This window comes from Pteropus alecto, unplaced genomic scaffold (genome assembly GCF_000325575.1).
Source record: "Pteropus alecto unplaced genomic scaffold, ASM32557v1 scaffold72, whole genome shotgun sequence".
Lineage (NCBI taxonomy): Eukaryota > Metazoa > Chordata > Mammalia > Chiroptera > Pteropodidae > Pteropus > Pteropus alecto.
The window spans coordinates 24357152-24363862 of record NW_006436811.1 but is presented as its reverse complement, the minus strand read 5'-3'; the positions used below and the strand labels follow the sequence as shown (position 1 = coordinate 24363862).

Here is a 6711-nt window from a genome sequence, read left to right as displayed (position 1 = left end):
GTTTATGTGGTGTATCACATTAATCAATTTGCATATTTTGAACCATCCCTGCGCCCCTGGGATGAGCCCACTTAATCGTGGTGTATAATCTTTTTAATATGTTGCTGTATTAGGTTCGCTAGTATCCGATTTAGGATTTTTGCATCTGTGTTCATGAGAGATCTTGGTCTGTATTTTTCTTTTTTTTGTGTTACCATTACCAGGTTTTGGTATCAGGGTAATATTGACCTTTTAAAACGAGTTGGGAGGTATTGCCTCCCCTTCGATTATTTGGAAGAGTTTAAGGAGAATAGGTATTAAATCTTCTTTGAATGTTTGGTAGAATTCACTAGTGAAGCCATCTGGTACTGAACTTTTACTTTTTGGTAGGTTTTGATGATTGTTTCAATTTCCATACCGCTGATAGGTATATTTAGATTTTCCGGTTCTTTTTGATTCAGTCTAGGAAGGTTGTATTTTTCTGAGTACTGGTCCATTTCTTCTAGGTTATTAAATTTGGTGTTATATACTTTTTCATAGTATTCTTGTATGATCCTTTGTATTTCTGTGGTGTCTGTCATAGTTTCCCCTCTTTCATCCCTGATTTTATTTGTGTCCTTTCTCTTTATTCTTTAGTGAATCTAGCCAAGGGTTTGTCAATTTTATTAACCTTCTCAAAGAACCAGCACTTTGTTGCATTTATTTTTCTATTGTTGTTGTTGTTGTTGTTGTTTTCAATTTCTTTTATTTCTGCTCTAATTTTGATTATTTCTTTCCTTCTGCTGACTTTAGGCTTCATTTGTTCTTCCTTTTCTAGTTTTTTTAAGATGCGCGTGTCTTATCTCCATTCTCCTTTGCGAATTTGGATCTTTGAATCCTCCTCTTTTCAGTCATTGTTATCTCAGTTTGTCCCTATGTATGCTGAACATTCATTACTATTTTGTTATAAGAATTCTCTTCTTATTATTTAAGATTATAATGCCCTCTTCTTAGTAAGGGTTGCACTCCTCTGCTTCTATTTGCCTGATAGTCACTTTACTCCTAATTATGTATTTTTTTTTTCGTCATTTTGTTTTAGGTGAGTTGACTCCTTTTAGTATTTTCTGTAGTGCAGGCCTTATAGTGGAGAATTCCCTCAATTTTTGTATGTCTGGAAAGGTCTTAATTTCTCCTTCATATCTAAAGGAGAGCTTAGCTAGATACATTATTCTAGGTGGTAATTCCTTTCACTTAATAGTTTAAATATTTGCTTCCATTCCTTTATGGCTTGTAAGGTTTGTGCTGAGAAGTCCGAGGATAATCTAATGGGTTTCCCTTTGTAAGTTACCGTTTTCTTCTCCCTGGCTGCCCTGAGAATTCTTTGTTTGATTTTTGATAATTTTAATACAATGTGTCTTGGTGAAAGCCTTTTTGGGTTGAGATATTTGGGTGTTCTATTGACTTCTTGAATTCCAAGCTCCAGCTCATTCCTTAGATTTGGGAAATTCTCGTCCACTATTTGTCTGAAAATGCTTTCTAGTCCCTGTTCCTTTTCCTCGCCTTTGATAATGCCCATTATTCTTATATTTCTTATAGTATCAGCTAGTCCTTGAATTTTTCTTTCATTATTTTCATTCTTCAGTTTCTCTCTTCTTCCTTCTGATTTATTTCTAGATTTCTGTCTTCGATATTACTGATCTTTTCCTCCATTTGTTTGACTCTACTTCCCAAGCTTGCTATTTCATTTTTCAACTCTGGCAGTGTGTTCTTCATCTCCAGAAGTTCTATTTAGTTCTTTTTTTTTACACCGATAGCACCTGGTATTCCTAGGTGGTCTCCCATCCAAGTACTAACCAGGGCTGACCCTGCTTAGCTTCCAAGATTAGATGAGATTGAGCAGGTTCAGGGTAGCATGGCCGTAGACAATTATTTGGTTCTTTTTGAGGGTTTCAATCTCCTTGCTATGCTCATTTAGGTGTTTTTTGAATTCCTGAAATTGTTGATATGATTCATTTCAGAATTCACTGAGTTTTTTCAGAAATACTATACTGAATTCTCTGTCATTTAAATTGCATATTTCTATGTCTGTAAGCTTATTTTCTGGAGATTTTTCTCTTTCTTTCTGAGATGACTTGTCACCTTGGTTGTTCATGGTGTTTAATAGACTATTTCTCTGCCTGAGCATTAATGGAAATGTATTCTGCTTTTTTCCCAGAAAGAAGATTTATTATATAAAGGTCTCTCTTTAGCCTACTGCAAAGAAGGCACTTTTCTTTTGGTTTCCAGTAGGTGGCGTCTAAGCCTCTTGGATCCCTGCTTTATATAAAGCCTTAAAAATGCCTTTTTATTTTCTGATAGCTATCTAATCATGCTCACTACCCTCAGTTTCAGTCCCTGTCAGTGTTGGCAACAGTTTTGGTAGCATTTGCTCAGATCCTCTGGGGCTTTGTAGTGATCTGTCTCGAACGGTATGGGGGGAGGGGCCCTCTGGGTTGGGGGTTGGGGGCTGTGGCTCAGCCTCAGTTTTGCAACCATGGCTGGTAAAAATCAACTATTGTTTTTCTGCCGTCCCACTTCTCTGCCTTCTGCCCTGATGACTGGGCCCTGATGACTGGGCCCTGACGCCTGCTGGCCACGGGGAGCTCACAGCTTTTCCAGGCAGAGCTATTTAGGGAAGACGCCACTCCTTCCTCCCTCCCCTTCCTCCTATAGGTAGCTCCAGCAGCTGCGAGAGGCAGCTTCTTTATTTCTCCTAGTCTACCGCCCAACACCCGGGGTTCTGACCTGTGGTAGCTTTTATGTGCAGATCCCATGCTCAGACATGCTGGTGTGCAGTTTGGGTGTTTTTTGCTGAATTTTAAATGTTCAGCTTATTGTTGTTTAAGGGGAGAGATCTGGGAACGTCTCTCACACTACCATGTTTCCAAAGATCTCCAAGCATTCTCCAATTGTCTCTTAATAGACACTTAGTGTGCTTCCATATCTTGGCTATTACAAAGTAGGGGATGTATAGTACAGCATAGAGTCAATAATATTATAATAACTTTATATGATGCCAGGTGAGTACTAGATTTATTGGGGGATCACTTCATAAGTTATATAAATGTCTAACCACTATGCTGTACACCTGAGATTAATATAATATTAAATGTCAACTGTAATTGAAAAACAAAACAATTATAAATAAATGAATGAATGAATGAATGAATGAATGAATGAATGAATAAATAAATAAAATAGCACAGTCCCAGGCAAACTGAAGCAGTTGGTCACCCTACTTGTTACTATCAAGTCAAAGTCTGAGGCACGCAGATCTGATTAACTGAACGCAGATCGCATGCCTACGTATATTAGCAAGGAGGCTGAGAAAGAACCCAGAATTTTTCAGCTTTTCTAGTGGAAGTTGGTCTTGGATTTATAAATTGTCTCCAAAGGTACAAGAAGATTTGAGGTCTGAGCGACAAAAGTAAATGACAAATATATTTATACACTTTCTCTGTATCTAGTCTTCCTAATTATAATGTTGTGTTTATTCTGCCTTAAAGTAAAGCTCATATTCTATCAAGTCTCCTTTTCTATCCTAGAAAGTCCACTCTTGCTCTCTATAAAAGATGAAGCCCAGATGTCTTAGTGTGGCCTGCGGCCCTTTGTGGTCTGACTCCAAGCCCACACTTCCAGCTTCACTTCTGTTATTCCCCTCCCGTACTCTGCCTCCAACTTTAAGGATGTCCCCTTGCAGTTTAGGAATTAAACTTTTATTCCTCTATAGGTTTGGAATAATAGCTCTTCCTTTTGCCGGGATTGGCCTCTGCTCCCAGTGCAGATGTCGCTCCTCTGTGAATTCTCACTGATCTTTCACTTCCACAGCCACCAAGGCTGGATTAATTGTTTCTTCCTCTGTTTTAAAAACATTTGTCATGCTGTATTGCCAGTTTTTGTTTACATGTCTGTCTTTCCCTTTAAATCATGAATGCTTCAAGTGCTGGATAAAAAGAAACCTTTTCTATCAGAGATGGAGAAGAAAAGCATGACAACAAGCACGCTTGAATAAATTATAATGACTTAAATCTGAATGAATTCCGTAAGTATTTGGGGTCAGATATTAGTTGTTCCCTAAATATTAATTATCATACTTTTACTGTACTAATTGAAGGCTACATACTGTCTACCTATTTCTTTGCATTTCATGCTGGTTGGACTGTGAACACAATGGCAGGAATTGGAGCAGTCATCTTCAACTTTGATGTAGAAGCTGATGTTGAGGATAGCAGATTAACAAGACAGAAGGAACATGGATCTCCAATGCCTAGAGTCAATAAATAATTCTTGGATTGTTTATGCTTGGATTGTTACATGAGAGAAAAATAAACTTCTATCTTATTGAATTATTGTTAATTTTACTGCCACGGCTAAATGTAACTTAAATATGAGAAGGAAAAGATGTTAGAGGTGAAATAGCCCTTTTACATTCTGACTTAGATAAAAGTTTGATGGGAGGATGGGTGTGGGAGAACTGAGTAAACACACAGAAGCAAGGCCCTTCTGGTTATGTCAGTGGAAGTGTGGGCATTTTCCAAGACAATTTTTTCAAAATTTTCTCTGAGGTGTCAGTCACGTGACAGAATAGGAAAAAAGATGAGAAGAGAGTAAAGACTCGAAAGACATTTTGTTCTCCTTTCTCTGCTAACTCTTTAGATCTGGCTTTTAGATGATCAAGATGATCATTAAGATGCCAGGAAGATCTATTACTAATACCCAATATCAGAACCCTGGCAGAAATTCCACAAAGCAAAATGTGGTCTCTGACTTTGATGAAATAAACAAGTAAAACATATATAAACAGAAAACAAAAGTGGGTAGGTAACTAACTAGCAAAATGATAGAGTATTGCTTACTCAAATTCACCTTTTCAAATCAATTAATTGAAAGAATATTTAGAAGAGAGAGAGACAATATAACTGGTGGCATAATTAAGCTTTGGGAATTGTCACCCAGTCTTTCGTTGGCTGACTATGTGTAAATTATTTAATTTATTTGAGCTTCACTCTCTACTAAGAATAGGCTAATAATATCTATTTCTTATAATTATTATGAGAATTAGAAAAAAAATGTGAGTTCTTATTGAAATTATTTTCTTTTGTATTTATGTCTTAATCCACATGGAGTTTTGTGTATAGGGTGAAGTAGACATCTCATTTTGTGTTTTCCATGCGGGTACCCTATCGTTTCTGCATCATTTATTAAAACAAATAATGTTTTGTTCCACAGTACCATCCCTCTCAGATATCAAGTTTCCATATAAGCATGAGTCTGTTCCTGCACTTTCTTTTTCTCTCCCATCGGTTTGTTGGTCTATCCTTGGAAAAATCCCTCACTTTCTTATATACATTTTAAATGATGTCTTTAAATCTATCATGGCAGTTCTGCCATCTTGTTCTTCCTCATTATGGTCTTGGCTATTTATACTCTTCATCTAAATTTCATAGTCAAGATCTATAAGAAACACTGTCCAGATTTTGATCAGAATTGTATTAATTGTATAGATGCAATTGCATTAATTGTATAGATGACTTTGGGGCATATTGGAAAATTTAAGGCACTAAATGATGGGTAAGATGTGATAGGCAGATGGTAATGAGGGCTAAGGAGAGAGTCAAAGCAAAAGGAATGGCATAAGGCAGGAAAACCCAGGGTGGGTTTGGTACAAGGAATAGTCGAGTTTGACTGAGAAGTGATGGATACCACAAGGGAGATGTAGACAGAGGCCTGGAAGCCACCTTAGCTATCAAGTATAAAGTGAATGCACAGAAAAAAGCCTGTGACAACTCCAGAGCCCAGAAAGTCCTGTGACGTGTCACTAATAAAAATTAACTTCTCATTCAACTTTGTGAAGTAATAATGCAATGAAGAAGATTCATGGAGGAAAAGTTAGAGAGATAGAGGAAGTTTAATCAGGTGTTAATCAGGCCCTAACTTGTGAAAACATTACTATCAGTATGAGCCATTTTAAAATGTAACATTATTTTACCTGTGGCTGCTAAATCCATCTGTAAACACTGTAGGAATATGAGGTAAGAAATGTACATTCTCTGATAATTTTCCCACATGTGCAATTAGCTTGACCAAAAATGTACTCAGCTATTAACTTCCAAAAATGAAACCTATTCATCCTGCCTGAACCTGCTGTGGTACGCCCCTTGACATTTCATGCATTGAACATTCAGCTTTCCTGTTGCATTACCACTGCGATTCTCAGAGCCCAGAAAGCCACACAGTTCTGCTGTTGTTATGCAGGACCCATGCTGGCTTTGTCCCCAGCAAAGGTATTTTAACAGCCAGGCGGGTATTAAAATTACAAACCAGGTTTGCAGAATCACAGCATTTGTGACAAGATGGACCTTAGAGTTGGTCACCCATCTAGCCCAGCCCTCTCATGCTATAGGTAAGGAAGCCATCCCAGAGAGGTGAATTAACTGCTTCTTGGTGAAACAGAACATTTGGGACATAGCAGGGACTAGAATTCACATTTCCTAACTTCCGCTTCGTGCTCCATCCATGACTTTTGTTTTCTCCTTAAATCATCTTTGTCATCTTACCCATTATTCTCATTGTTCTCTCTGAAATAATTGCTTCTTCTTTGTTTTCTACTTCATTTTCAATGCTCTAGATTAAGGCTAAGACTGGTTTTATGTGTCTCTTGGTCTGGAGTTGTAATTACATTGCTCAGTATACACAGTTTAAGAGTAAAAACAG

At 37.4% G+C, this 6711-nt stretch overlaps 1 pseudogene; it reads right to left on the bottom strand.

Annotated features, from left to right (window-relative positions):
- Positions 1 to 1763: 1763 nt before the first annotated feature.
- On the bottom strand, positions 1764 to 1882 carry LOC112481454 (annotated as a pseudogene).
- Between the last annotated feature and the right edge of the window lie 4829 nt (positions 1883 to 6711).